This window comes from Mobula hypostoma, chromosome 12 (assembly GCF_963921235.1).
Source record: "Mobula hypostoma chromosome 12, sMobHyp1.1, whole genome shotgun sequence".
NCBI lineage: Eukaryota > Metazoa > Chordata > Chondrichthyes > Myliobatiformes > Myliobatidae > Mobula > Mobula hypostoma.
In genome coordinates this window covers 59920469-59936405 of record NC_086108.1, presented here as the reverse complement: position 1 = coordinate 59936405, position 15937 = coordinate 59920469, and the positions used below count along the sequence as shown (strand labels likewise).

The 15937-nt window shown below is 50.4% G+C and overlaps 1 pseudogene; it reads left to right on the top strand.

Annotated features, from left to right (window-relative positions):
- Positions 1-13062: 13062 nt before the first annotated feature.
- On the top strand, positions 13063-15082 carry LOC134354528 (uncharacterized; annotated as a pseudogene).
- Positions 15083-15937: the final 855 nt, after the last annotated feature.

Genomic DNA, 15937 nt, shown 5'->3' with positions numbered 1-15937 from the left:
TCTCTCCCAGCCAAATGCTTACCCTCTCAAGTACCAAAAATACTGTGGGCAAAAGGAAGTAATGATGTAGACGAGTACTGTCTGCAGAACCTTTTAAAGTGCGATTGGATTCGGCAAAACCCTTCGCATGCAAAAATCTCAGCATCTCTTTGAACTCAGAGGCAGAGAAAGGTGTTAAATACCCCTGCAAAAGGGGTATTGTCATGCCAACTGTGATACATGTAATACAACTATATAGCCAGTGTGGAAGCTGGAGAAGAACACCTGGTGTTTTCTCCAAGACTAAGGGCTGCCAACAAATCTGTGATACCAACGTATTCCCTAGTCTCAAACACAGCCATGAACCTCAGTTATATTCCTTTGGACATTAAATACTTAACAGTTGTTGACTCATATGGGGGGTGCATTTTCAATCCCAATCCACGCAGATCCCTAATATTTGTTTGCTTTTACCCACCAAGGCAAACAATATACCAGGACCCGCCTACCACAATGATATACTGAGAGCCAAATGGTATTTCCTCAAATTCTCCAGAAGGACTTGGCAGATGTAATTTTCCCACCTGAATCCACGCTGCTACAATATGTAGGTGATGATCTGCTGTTATGTTCTCCGGGTCGTGAAGCCTCTGAACGAGACTCGGTAGTCCTTTTGCTCACCCTGGCGGACAAGTGCACCAGGGGTCAAGAGAGATATTGCAGCTTTGACAACCCAAAGCGTACCATTTGGGCCACGTCTTGAGTGAGGCCTGCTGAATGGTTTCTGAAAAGGGGTGAGGGCTGGTGTCATTTTGCCTGAACCAGTCCTCAAGAAGGACCTTGTCCACTTCCTGAGTATGACAGATATTGCTGACGGTAGGTTCTTAACTATGCCAGACTTAGTCACTGCGTTCAGCACCTCACTTCACCTTCAGCTCCAGAACAGTTGAGGTGTTTGATTGAAGTCGACGGGTACTTTACAGCTCTCATGTCTGCACCGACCCTTGGACCCCATATTATGGTGAGCCTTTCCATCTGTTTGTACACAAAACCAAAGGTTTTTTTCAAGCCATACTTACTCAATACCATGGCGATGCCTATCGCCCAGTAACCTATTACAATACTCACCTAGACCCTGTAGTTCAAGGTTATCTTGATTGCCTGAAAACTGTGACTGCAGCCTACCATGAAATAAATTAATCTCAATATCTGACCTTGGACTGCCCAGTTGTGCTGCACATGCCCCATGGTGTCTCTGCTTTATTCAATCGTCAGCCTCCCAACATTATATAGCCACCTGAGTGACTTGTTACAAGACTGCTTTGCTGTCTGACCCCTCTCTTACTGTCATCCACTGTATGATGTTGCGCTTTCCTACGCTCTCACCAAACTGAAGATGACAGGGAGCTCCATGATTGTGAAGCAGTGTTTTAAACTACCACCCTTCCTTGACTAGACCTACAAGATGCGCCATCGCAAAACCCAGATTTAATTTCCTTTGTGGACGACTCTTCCTCCTGATCTGATATGGGAAGAAATTTTAGTGACGAACTTTGATTATGCCTTCCGAGTGGCACATGACAATGGGAAATTACGGAAGCTAAATGGATTTCTCAATTCTTTGGGAAATCCAATAAAACATGGCAGGTTAACTCCCTTCGCTATTCATATACATTCTGCTATTAAGTGTATGGCTGATGTGATGAAATATCTTAAGGTGTTAAATGGGCTGATTCCATTGCCAGGGCAGTAGCAATGGATCTTTATGGGCATCTGGTACCCCAATGTGTTCTGGCTGCCAATTTTATATCAAATTCTATTGATGAACTTACACAATTTCAGTGTGATGCACCTGAGCCTGAGAAGACTTCATGGACTAGAGCACCCTGTGTACAAGACTCTCAGGGCCTCAAGCATTACCACAATGATTGGCGTGTGACACCCTCTGCTCTCCTCCCATGGTTTGCCCATACAGTACATGACTGTATGTGGGACAAGGGGGAATAATGGGCATGATCGAAAAGGAGTGATATGCGCCAGGATTTCAGGCCTTAGTGAGAAAAATATTGGCAAACTGTGTGGCTTGTCAGAGACATAATCTTGGGAAAACACTGCTGGTACCAGCTGCTGTTGGACCCTTCCCCTGGGGATCATTCATGCATCTCCAAATGGACTTTATGCAATTATCCAAATGCATGGGTTATAATTATGCACTTGTCATTGTATGTTTGTTTTCTCGGTGGGTAGAAGCATATCCAACTCGTAGAAATGATGCTATAACTGTTGCTAGACTTTCATCATGAGAAATTATTTCTAGGTTTGGAAGCCCTGAAAAGATCGAATGATAATGGTCACACTGCACAGGCAAGGTGATATAGGAACTAATGAAAGCCTTACAGTGTAAGCACTATTTCACTTGTCCTTACCGCCCTTAATCTACTGGGGCAGTTGAAAGAAAAAATAGTGTCCCGCAAAATTATGTGAGCAAACTGGACTAATGTGGCCAGAGGCATTTCCAGTGGCCTCCATGAGAATGTGCAGTACTCCAAGATGCATAACGGGACTATCTCTGCATGAGGGCGAATTGGGACGTCCCATACGCTTGCCAGGAACTCCTCCGTTTTTGGTAAAACAGACGAACCTCCAGACTGTGAGGAAAAAAATGTTGCAGTAATGTGTGGCATTTATGCAAACTCCATCACCAAGCATTAGAAGTCCAAAAAGTCGTGACAGCTGCAGAGTGCCACACCCACCAGCTGGGAGATTGGGGGATTGGTGAGAGCCTACTGATGAATGAATTACCTAGAGCCTTCCTGGGAAGGTCCATTCTAAGTGTTGCTGACCACATACACCACTTTAAAGGTCCAAGGAAATCCAGCATGGATACCCACCTCACACGTTGAGTCAGAGGGGGCACCAGACCAGGGAAAAGGTGGCTTGGAGAGAACCTTGACGATAAGGACTGATGGACTGAACTCTTGATCTTTGCTCTTTGCTGTGTTAAGTAGCCAATACATATTTTACGTTTTGGGTAATTTGGACATCTATTTTCCTCCTAAGTGCAAAAATAACTCATGACAGTAATACTTCTAACACTTTCTTCACCATAGCCATGAATATGCACTGCAGACTAACCAGTCAGGTTGTTGGCTGTATTCTATACATACAGATAGTGACTTGCCAATGCATTTAATCCCCTGAATCATAGTGAGTTTGATTCTATGCTTTACTTTGATAACGAAACCAGAACTGTAAAGGGAGCACTGTCTATAGGTGTGGTAAACCATATATATGTTGTAACTGGGTTAACTGTCTGGACACGCCCCTCTGCTGACTGCCCATGTGGCTCCTCCCACAGATTCCTGAATAAAGGTGATTTTGTCTTGTCCCTCCCCCTCAGTCCAGGGGCAGACACTCACCATGGAGGTTGTATTGTTGTACAGCAAATACAAGCCTTTCAGTATTTTATCCAGCCTCAGTCTTTTGGAGTTATTGAAGGTGCTTCAATTTTATTCACTGTATGTTTTAAAGCATGGAACATGCCCTGAGACCGAACAAGTTAGACCTTAATTCGCAAATGCCTGAAGCTGGAAACGCTTTCGAACTCTGGCTGGCCTGCTTCAAAGAGTACTTAGAGGAGATTAAAGCGACCGACCCCGTAGCGAAGCACAAATTTCTACTCTCCAGGGTCAGTCCACGGGTCTATTCACTGATTAGAGACCAGCCGAGCTACGACAGCACGATGAGCACCCTCAAAGGACAATACCGGCGGCCGATAAACAGCGTCTAAGCACGACACGGCAACAACGCCCCGGAGAATCAAGTGCTGAGATCGTCCAGGCCCTACAGACACTCGTGCGAGCTTGCAATTGCCAGGAGCTGACGGCGGCGCAGCATGCAGAACTCCTAGTGAGAGACGCCTTCGTCACGGGGACCAGGTCAGTGTATGTGCACCAGCGGCTGTTGGAAAAAGCCGATCTTACCTTACGTTCAGCAATTGAGCTGGCCGATACGCTGGAGACCGCTCTGCACAACTCTGAGGCTCTCCAGGCACGCGATCGCCCGATGGCCTCGTGGGCGCCGCAGACCCCGCAACCCGCCGGCGAATCGACCTCGGCTGCTGCCAGTCGCGAGTCCGTGAAGTGCTACTTCTGCGGACTGGAGAAGCACCCCCGGAAACGCTGCCCAGCCCGACAAGCTACCTGCTCCAGCTGCGGAAAGAAGGGTCACTTTGCGAAAGTCTGTAAGTCCAAACCACAAGCGGGATCGAGCAGCGCCGCGTGTGAGATGTGGGGGTCGCCATCTTGACTGCCGCCATCTTCCCTGCATGCCGCCACCACGTGCGAGACATGGGGGTGGCCACCTTGGTCGGCGCCACCTCCCACTGCCTACGACCAATGGGTGCTCACGGGGCACCCCACCATGCTGGACCAAGACAGCGACTCAACCTTGGCTTCCGTGACCCTCGACCAAAGCGCTCCCCACCAGCTCGTAAGCTCAATGATGGACATCCTGGTGGAGGGGTGCAGGACAAGCTGCCTGTTTGACACAGGCAGCACGGAGAGTTTTATCCACCCAGCCACGGTGCAGCATTGCGGACTCATGATACGGCCGGTAAGTCAGAGGGTCACCATGGCTTCTGGGTCGCATACAACAGACATCTGGGGGGTTTGTGTAGCAACGCTAGTGGTGCAGGGCACAGAATATCGAGACTTCACGTTACTGGTCTTGCCTCAACAGTGTGCCCCTGTGCTATTGGGTCTCGACTTCCAGAGCCACCTGAAAAGTGTGACAATGGAGTATGATGGGTCCCTCCCACCAATCACTGTCGTAAATCCCCAGTTTTGTAGGGATACGTCACATACCCCGCTACTGACCACACACACACACACTGACCCGCACATCCCACCCAACACCATGCCAACTGCCGCACTACTGACACCACTTGCGGCCTCTCCACCCTCAAGATCCCTCCCCCACCGCTGTTCACCAACCTGACCCCCAACTGTAAACCTGTGGCAACTAAAAGCAGGAGGTACAGCACGGGGGACAGAGCCTTCATTAAGTCGGGGGTGCAGCGGCTGCTCAGGGAGGGGGTCATTGAGACAAGCACAAGTCCTTGGAGGGCGCAGGTGATCGTTGTTCAGAACGGGCAGAAAAATAGGATGGTCGTGGACTATAGCCAGACCATCAATAGGTTCACGCAGCTCGACGCGTACCCTCTACCCTGCATCGCAGATATGGTCAATCAGATAGCACAGTACAAGGTGTACTCGACCATAGACCTAAAATCCGCTTACCATCAGCTCCCCATCCACCGGGAGGATCGCCCTTACACTACCTTCGAGGCGGACGGCAGGCTTTATCAATTCCTGCACGTCCCCTTCGGTGTCACGAATGGTGAATCTGTCTTCCAGAGGACAATGGACCAGATGATGGACCAATGCCAACTGAAGGCCACGTTCCCATATCTGGATAACATCACCATCTGCGGTCACGACCGGCAGGATCACGACAACAACCTCCAAAAATTTCTCCAAGCGGCCAAAGCTTTCAACCTCACCTATAACAAGGACAAGTGTGTATTCGTACCACCTGACTTGCTATCCTTGGGTGTGTCGTGGAGAATGGAGTCATTGTCCCTGACCCCAACCGTATGCGCCATGTTGGAACTCCCTCTTCCCAACACTCTCAGGGCCCTCAAAATGTACCTGGGCTTCTTTTCATATTACGCCCAATGGGTCTCTAACTATGCAGACAAGGCCCGCCCCCGGTCAAGTCCACCACATTCCCCCTCTCAGCCGGGGTCCGTGCGGCCTTCAACCACATAAAAGGGGACATTGCCAAAGCAGCAATGCATGCGGTGGATGAGGCCATTCCCTTCCAAGTAGAGAGTGACGCCTCCGACATTGCGCTGGCTGCTACCCTCAACCAGGCGGGAAGACCGGTGGCGTTCTTCTCCCGAACCCTTCAAGGCCCTGAAATTTGGCACTCCGTGGTGGAGAAAGAGGCCCAGGCCATAGTGGAAGCTATTAGGCACTGGAGGCACTGTCTTGTCCGCAAAGGTTCACCCTGCTAACTAACCAGCACTCAGTCACATTCATGTTTAATAATCAACAGCGGAGCAAAATCAAAAACGATAAAATTCTGAGGTGGAGAATCGAACTCTCCGCCTACAACTATGACATCATGTATAGGCCTGGGAAGCTCAACGAGCCCTCAGATGCCCTATCCCGGGGAACGTGCGCCAGCGCGCAGATCGACCGGCTATATGCCCTACATGTAGACCTTTGCCACCCGGGGGTCACCCGACTTTTCCACTTGGTGAAAGCCCGGAACCTGCCTTACTCCCTTGAGGAGATCAGGACGATGACCAGGGACTGCCAAGTCTACGCAGAGTGGAAACTGCACTTCTACCAACCCGAAAAGGCACAACTCATCAAGGCCACCCGCCCTTTTGAGCGACTGAGTGTTGACTATAAGGGCCCCCTTCCCTCCACCGACCGCAATGTGTACTTTCTTAACGCTATCGACGAGTACTCGCGGTTCCCCTTCGCCATCCCCTGCCCCGACACCACTACCACGTCAGTTATAAAAGCCCTGCACAAGCTCTTCACTCTGTTCGGATACCCATGCTATATCCACAGTGACAGAAGGTCCTCGTTTATGAGTGACGAGCTGCGCCAATATCTACTGGCTAGGGGAATTGCAACCAGTAGGACCACGAGCTATAATCCCCGGGGGAATGGACAGGTGGAGAAGGAGAATGGCACAGTGTGGAAAGCCACACTCTTAGCCCTCAGGTCAAAGGGACTGCTGGTCTCCCGCTGGTAGGAGGTCCTTCCCGAGGCACTCCACTCCATCCACTCCTTGGTATGCACGGCCACCCTCATGAGCAGCTCTTTTCTTTTCCCAGAAAGTCGACCACTGGAACCACCCTACCAACTTGGTTGATGTCCCCGGGGCCAGTGCTGCTCCGGAAACATGTGAGGAGCAATAAATACTCCCCGATGGTCGAGAGGGTTCACTTACTTCATGTGAACTCCCAGTATGCCTATGTGGTTTTATCTGATGGGCGGGAGGACATGGTCTCCATCCGCGACCTGGCGCCCGCAGGAGCACTGGGCCCCTACCCTGAACACTCCGTGGTGACTATTGACCCCGTACCCACCAATGTATGTACCTACGAGACACTGCGCACTCCAAGCCCTACACAGACACCACACGACACTCCCATACCGGGCGCGATGCACACGCACGAGGGATTAACAACGCCTAACTTGCTGGCACCTGAAGTCAGGCTGGAGCCAGCACAACCGCCATCGCTGACGCAATCACCATCGGTGCTATGTAGATCACAGCGACGGACTCGACCGCCTGATAGGCTTGACCTGTAGGTATACTTGTTTTAAATATTGTCAGTCACTTCACCCCCCGGGGCTCTTTTTTAAAAAAAGGAGTGAATGTGGTAAACCATATATATGTTGTAACTGGGTTACCTGTCTGGACACGCCCCTCTGCTGACTGCCCTTGTGCCTCCTCCCACAGACTCCTGTATAAAGGTGTTTCACCTTGCCCCTCCCCCTCAGTCCAGGAGCAGACACTCAACATGGAGGTCGTATTGTACAGCGAATAAAGGCCTTTCAGTATTTTACCCAACCTCAGTCTTTTGGAGTTATTGAAGGTGCTTCAATAGGAATGACTCTTGCCAATGTAACTGTTTTGAGGGTTGGTATCCCACTGTGCTGGGCTACCATCAAAGGAGCATTATAGAAACTGAACGCTTCTGGATGATAGCATCCCTGTTCTGGAAACCTGCCGGACTTGCCTGCAAGAGCATCAATTTTGCCTCAGCACTGGAGAATTTGGCTAATGCTACAGCCTTAGTGCTACATGATACAAGTCTTGTCATCAATGTCATCACTGCCGAAAAAGTGGAAATCTGTGCTGTGGCCCTTCAAAATTGATTAGCATTGGACTGTTGTTGGCTGAAGTGGATGGTACTGTGCTAACATTGGCCAGGAGTGTTGCATGTACATCCCTGATATGTTTGAGAATATCATCAATTTAGCAGTGCACATCCAAGTAGAAGTTGATAAGCTTAGGGCAATTGAGAAAGAGCTGCGCAAGACTCCATCCTCTCATTGGGGACCCTTTAGCTGGCTTCCCTCTTTACTCAAGGGCTGGGGCAACTCTGCTGTACAGTTGACGATAGGAGCTGTATTCTTGTTAGTTGTCATATTCCCTTTAGATTCTTGCCTGACATTACCCTATGGAATGTTACTCCACAGAGCACCGCTGCCTCCATCATGACACAGCAGCCAATCACACCTGACAAAACTGTCACACAGTTTCAGAGACTCTGTGCTTTTGACATTCAGTCAGATTTATGCTGTCCTCCAGAGGACAAAGAGGAGGGAATGTGAAAGTTGCAGTAAGGCAAAGATAGCCTGGGGCAGTTGTAGTCAAGTGAGATCTTTGAAGTGAGACCACCTTGAGACCACTCCTTTGCTTACCACAGACAAAATAGACTGGTAGTGTGTCCCAAAGCCAATGACTGAGGCCTCCATAACAAGACTTCTCCAGCAAGGTCCTTCTGAAACAATAGTTATAGTTCAATAGTCCCACTTAATGTCAGTGCAATGTATGCAATAAGCATCCTGAAACTTTTGTTCTTCACAGACATCTGTGAAACCAAGGGATGAGTGACAGTTAAAATGCTAGAATCCCAAAGCTCCCCCGAATCCCCCCTCCCACACACAAGAATCAGCAAAGCAATGCCCCTCTCCCAGCCACACACATTTCTGCAAAAAAGCATCAGCACCCTCCACTCACCAAGCAAGCAATAGCAACTCCCCCATAAAGAACATGATCTGCAGTACAACCAAAACTAATTGTTGACCTGACAATTCAACATGGCACAGGCTCTCTCTCTCTATCCCCAATAAAGAGAAAAAGAGACGTCTGCTTTCACAGTGAGAGGGGAGACATAACAAAACAACTTGCTGATTTGTAGTGTTAAAAGTCTATCGCACTGCTTTTTATTCCTGAGTTCTCTGAATGGAGAATGGGGAGAGAAGGGGAGAGAAGGGGAGAGAGAAATTAAGCTGTTTCTTAGATGAAATTAAAGGAGTCGCTATTGAGCACCATCATAACTCCGCCTCACCCTTTACACAATAGGGGGTGCTGGAGGCAGATGAGATAACAGAAGGATGTGAAACATACCAAACAACTAAAGCTCTATTGTCTTTACTAACTTCAAAATATCATTGGCTGTCACTTCAAAGTTTTGATTGACTTTTAACACTTCTAACACTTTAGGCACTTGCAGGCTGTGCTGGTGCTGGGCTGGCGGACTTTGGCCCAACTGTGCGCTGTTTGGAAGAGTGTGAAAATGTAAGAAAAAGGTTTGGTCTGTAGCATTATATTATTCTGTTTTAAATTTTTGATGCGGCTGCTTACAGAGCTTGTGTTTGGTTGCCTTACAGAGGCCGCAAAGGAATTTGTTTCCAGCTTATCCCTTGTTTGGTGTTGCCACTTTTTTGTCTTTGCATAAAGTTTGCTAAAGCTAGTCGTAAAAGAGGCGTGTTTTTGATGATAAAGCGAGCTGATAATCAGATAGTGGTGAAATTGCTGTAGGCCTAACAAAGCAGGACAAAAATCATTTCATGGTAGAGTTTACTGGCAGAGAAAGTGATTTGATCAGGGAACACAAATCTAGAAAGTCCAGAGGACGTCCAACCACGTTAGATGTTAGGTGCTATCTGGTACATCAGGAGCAAAGTAGGAATAGTAGTATAAATAGTAGCCTACTTTAAAGAACCTAAATAAATACAATCACTTAACCATCAGTAGTTCAAACACAAGGAAATCTGCAGATGCTGGAAATTCAAGCAACACACACAAAAAATGCTGGTGAACGCAGCAGGCCAGGCAGCATCTCTAGGAAGAGGTAGAGTCGACGTTTTGGGCCGAGACCCTTCATCAGGACTAACTGAAAGAAGAGCTAGTAAGAGATTTGAAAGTGGGAGGGGGAGGGGGAGGGGAAGATCCAAAATGACAGGAGAAGACAGGAGGGGGAGGGATGGAGCCAAGAGCTGGACAGGCGATTGGCAAAAGGGATATGAGAGGATCATGGGACAGGAGGCCCAGGGAGAAGGAAAAGTGGGGGAGGGGAAAAACCCAGAGGATGGGCAAGGGGTATAGTCAGAGGGACAGAGGGAGAAAAAGGGGATTGAGAGAAAGAATGTGTGTATATAAATAAATAAATAACGGATGGGGTACGAGGGGGAGGTGGGGCATTAGTGGAAGTTAGTGAAGTCAATGTTCATGCCATCAGGTTGGAGGCTACCCAGGCGGAATATAAGGTATTGTTCCTCCAACCTGAGTGTGGCTTCATCTTGACAGTAGAGGAGGCTGTGGATAGATATATCAGAATGGGAATGGGATGTGGAATTAAAATGTGTGGCCACTGGGAGATCCTGTTTTCTCTGGCGGACAGAGCGTAGGTGTTCAGTGCAATGGTCTCCCAGCCTGCATCGGGCCTCACCAATATATAGAAGGCTGTACCGGGACCAATGGATGCAGTATATCACCCCAACTGACTCACAGGTGAAGTGTCGCCTCACCTGGAAGGACTGTCTGGGGCCCTGAATGGTGGTGAGGGAGGAAGTGTAAGGGCATCTTTAGCACCACCATTTCAGTAGTTCTGTAGTTCTTTCCCTCTAAGAGAATAATAATGCAGCCTCTGCAATGCCATCCTGCTTTATGTTCGGATTCGCAGAAACTTGATCCCCTGGAGAGTTCATATGCAAAAAATGTCAGCTAATCCAACACCTCTGGAACAGGATGGCTGAACTTGAAGAGGAAGTAGCTGTCCTGCAATGTTGTAGAGAATTGGCAGATGTGCTCCAGGTGTCCTTCAGGGAGATTGTGTGCACCACAAGAGAGCAACGGGTTGAGGTTCCAGAGCTGGAAAGAAAGAGACAGGTGGGTGACTGTGGGAAGGAAGTGCAGAGTAAGAGGTACACACTGTCCGGGGCATCAACCCCAGAGCTGGAGGTATCCAAACATTTTGAACATCTAGTGATGGTCGACAATGACCATGAAACCTCTGAGGTGGTAGACAGGAAGGAGGAGCTCTACAGAACTCTTTCTAATCCTAAACCTAAACCCCGTAAAAAGGAAGTAGTAATAGTAGGGACTCAATTATCGGGGGGGGGGAGCAGTGCGGGTTATGAATCAGGTGTGTACTGACTGTGGTAAACCATATATATGTTGTAACTGGGTTAATTGTCTGGACACGCCCCTCCGCTGACTCCCCTTGTGGCTCCTCCCATAGTTCCTGTATAAAGGTGATTTTGCCTTGCCCCTCCCCCTCAATCCCGGGGGCAGATACTCAGCATGGAGGTCGTATTGTACAGCGAATAAAAGCCTTTCAGTATATTACCCAACTTCAGTCTTTTGGAGTTATTGAAGGTGCTTCAATTTTATTCGCTGAAAATTTTAAAGCATGGAACAGTCTCTGAGACCCGACAAATTAGACCACGATCCGCAAACGCCTGAAGCTGGAAACGCTTTCGAACTCTGGCTGGCCTGCTTCGAAGCGTACCTAGAGGAGATTAAAGCGACCGACCCCATAGCGAAGCACAGAGTTCTACACTCCAGGGTCAGTCCACAGGTCTATTCGCTGATCAGAGACCAGCCGAGCTACAAGGGCGCGAAGAGCGCCCTCAATGAACAATACTTGCGGCCGATAAACAGCGTCTATGTTCGGCATCGCTTAGCGACACGGCAACAACGGCCTGGGGAATCAAGTGCTGAGTTTGTCCGGGCCCTACAGACACTCGTGCGAGCCTGCAATTGCCAGGAGCTGACGGCGGCACAACACGCAGAACTCCTAGTGAGAGACGCCTTCGTCACGGGGACCAGATCAGTGTATGTGCGCCAGCGGCTGCTGGAAAAAGCTGACCTTACCTTACGTTCGGCGATTGAACTGGCTGACAGGCTGGAGGCCGCTCTGCATAACTCCGAGTCTCTCCAGGCACGCGATCCCCTGACGGCCTCGTGGGCGCTTCAGACCCCGCAACACACTGGCGAATTGACCTCAGCTGCTGCCAGTCACAAGTCCATGAAGTGCTACTTCTGCGGACTCGAGAAGCACCCCTGGAAACTTTGCATGGATCGACAAGCTACCTGCTCCAGCTGCGGAAAGAAGGGCCACTTCGTCAAGGTCTGTAAGTCCAAATTGTGAGCGGGATCGAGCAGCGCCTTGTGCGAGACATGGGGGTCGCCATCTTCCCTGCACGCCGCCACCACGTGCGAGACATGGGGGTGGCCATCTTGGTCAGTGCCCCCTCCCACTGCCTATGATCAATGAGTGCTCACAGGGCACCCCCCGCGCCGGACCAAGACAGTGACTGAAATCTGGTCTCCGTGATCCTCGACCAAAGCGCTCCCCACCAGCTTGCAAGGTCAATGATGGACATCCTGGTGGAGGGGTGCAGGACAAGCTGCCTGTTTGACACAGGCAGCACGGAGAGTTTTATCCACCCGGACACGGTGCAGCATTGCGGACTCGTGATACGGCCGGTAAGTCAAAGGGTCACCATGGCTTCCAGGTTGCATACAACAGACATCTGACGGGTTGTGTAGTGACTCTAGTTTAGTGATTCTAGTGGCACAGAATATCGGGACTTTACGTTACTGGTCTTGCCTCAACTGTGTGCCCCTGTGCTATTGGGGCTCAACTTCCAGAGCCACCTGAAAAGCGTGGCAATAAAGTTTGATGGGCCACTCCCACCAATTACTGTCATAAATCCCCAGTTTCGTAGGGATACGTCACATACCCCGCTATTGACCACACACACACACCGACCCCCACATCCCATCCAACACCATGCCAACTGCCACAGCACCGACGCCACTTGCGTCCTCTCCACCCTCAAGATCCCTCCCCCACCGCTGTTCACCAACCTGACCCCAGACTGTTAACCTGTGGCAACTAAAAGCAGGAGGTACAGCGCGGGGGACAGAGCCTTCATTAAGTCGGAGGTGCAGCGGCTGCTCAGGGAGGGGGTCATTAAGGCAAGCACAAGTCCTTGGAGGGCGCAGGTGGTGGTTGTTCGGAACGGGGAGAAGAATAGGATGGTAGTGGACTATAGCCAGACCATCAATAGGTTCACGCAGCTCGACGCGTACCCTCTACTCCGCATCGCGGATATGGTCAATCAGATAGCACAGTACAAGGTGTACTCGACCGTAGACCTAAAATCTGCTTACCATCAGCTCTCCATCCGCCAGGAGGACCGCCCTTACACCGCCTTCAAGGTGGACAGCAGGCTTAATCAATTCCTGCGCGTCCCCTTCGGTGTCACGAATGGGGTATCTTTCTTCCAGAGGCAATGGACCGGATGGTGGAGCAGTGCCAGCTGAAGGCCACGTTCCCATATCTGGATAACATCACCATCTGCGGTCACCACTGGCAGGATCACGACAACAACCTCCAAAAATTTCTCCAAGCGGCCAAAGCTTTCAATCTCACCTATAACAAGGACAAGTGTGTATTCGTACCACCCGACTTGCTATCCTTGGGTGTGTCGTGGAGAATGGAGTCATTGTTCCTGACCCCGACCATATGTGCCCCGTGTTGGAACTCCCTCTTCCCAACATCTTCAGAGCCCTCAAAATGTGCCTGGGCTTCTTTTCATATTACACCTAATGGGTCTCTAACTACGCAGACAAGGTCCGCCCCCTGGTCAAGTCCACCACATTCCTCCTCTCAGCCGGGGCCCAGGCGGCCTTCAACCGCATAAAAGGGGACATTGCCAAAGCAGCAATGCATGCGGTGGATGAGGCCATTCCCTTCCAAGTAGAGAGTGACGCCTCCGACTTTGCGCTGGCTGCTACCCTCAACCAGGCGGGGAGACCAGTCACGTTCTTCTCCTGTACTCTTCAAGGCCCTGAAATTTGGCACTCCACGGTGGAGAAAGAGGCCCAGGCCATAATGGAAGCTATTAGGCACTGGAGGCACTGTCTTGCCTGCAAAAGGTTCACCCTGCTAACTGACCACCGCTCAGTCGCATTCATGTTTAATAATCAACAGTGGGGCAAAATCAAAAATGATAAAATTCTGAGGTGGAGAATCGAACTCTCCACCTACAACTATGACATCATGTACAGGCCTGGGAAGCTCAACGAGCCCTCCGATGCCCTATCCCGGGGAACGTGCGCCGGCGCGCAGATCAACCGGCTATATGGCCTCCATGTAGATCTTTGCCACCCGGGGGTCACCCGGCTTTTCCACTTCGTGAAAGTCCGGAACCTGCCTTACTCCCTTGAGGAGATCAGGATGATGACCAGGGACTGCCAAGTCTGCGCAGAGTGCAAACCGCACTTCTACCGACCTGAAAAGGCACCACTCATCAAAGCCACCCGCCCCTTTGAGCAACTTAGTGTTGACTTTAAGGGTCCCCTTCCCTCCACTGACCGCAATGTGTACTTTCTTAACATTATTGACGAGTACTCGCGGTTCCCCTTCGCCATCCCCTGCCCCGACACCACTACCATGTCAGTTATAAAAGCCCTGCGCAAGCTCTTCACTCTGTTTGGATACCCATGCTATATCCACAGTGACAGAGGGTCCTCGTTTATGAGTGACGAGCTGCGCCAATATCTACTGGCTAGGGGAATTGCAACTAGTAGGACCACGAGCTATAATCCCCGGGGGAATGGACAGGTGGAGAAGGAGAATGGCACAGTGTGGAAAGCCACACTCTTAGCCCTCAGGTCAAAGGGACTGCCGGTCTCCCGCTGGCAGGAGGTCCTTCCCGAGGCACTCCACTCCATCCGCTCCCTGTTATGCACGGCCACCAATGCCAGCCCTCATGAGCGACTCTTTTCTATTCCCAGAAAGTCGACCACTGGGACCACCCTACCAACTTGGCTGACGTCTCTGGGGCCAGTGCTGCTCTGGAAACATGCGAGGAGCGATAAATACTCCCCGATGGTCAAGCGGGTGCACTTACTTCATGCGAACCCCCAGTATGCCCATGTGGTTTTACCTGATGGGCGGGAGGACACGGTCTCCATCCGCGACCTGGCGCCCGCAAGAGCACCGGGCCCCTACCCTGAACACTCTGTGGTGACTATTGACCCCGTACCCACCAATGTATCTACCTACGAGACACCGCACACTCCAAACCCTACACAGATACCACACGACACTCCCATACCGGGCGCGACGCACACACACGAGGGATAAGCAATGCCTAAAGTGCTGGCACCTGAAGTCAGGCCGGAGCCAGCACAACCGCCATCGCCGGTGCAATTACCACCGGTGCTACGTAGATCACAGCGACGGACTCGACCGCCTGATAGACTTCACCTGTAAGTATACTTGTTGTAAATATTGTCAGTCACTTCACCCCGTGCGACTCTTTTTAAAAAAAAAGGGAGGGGTGAATATGGGAAACCATATATATGTTGTAACTGGGTTAACTGGAAACAACAGGAAATCTGCAGATGCTGGAAATTCAAGCAACACACATCAAAGTTGCTGGTGAAGGCAGCAGGCCAGGCAGCATCTCTAGGAAGAGGTACAGTCGACGTTTCAGGCCGAGACCCTTCGTCAGGAGACACTTCCTCAGGACTAACTAACGCTCTGCTCTCCACTCCCTCTGCACTAATCCTAACCTTACTATTAAACCTGCCGATAAGGGGGGTGCTGTTGTAGTCCGGTGTAGTGACCTCTACCTTGCCGAGGCACAGCGACAACTCGCGGATACCTCTTCTTATTTACCCCTCGATCGTGACCCTGCTAAGGAGCACCAGGCCATTGTCTCCCACACCATCACTGACTTTATCCGCTCAGGGGATCTCCCCTCCACTGCGACCAACCTTATAGTTCCCACACCTTGCACTTCCCGTTTCTACCTCCTACCCAAGATCCACAAACCTG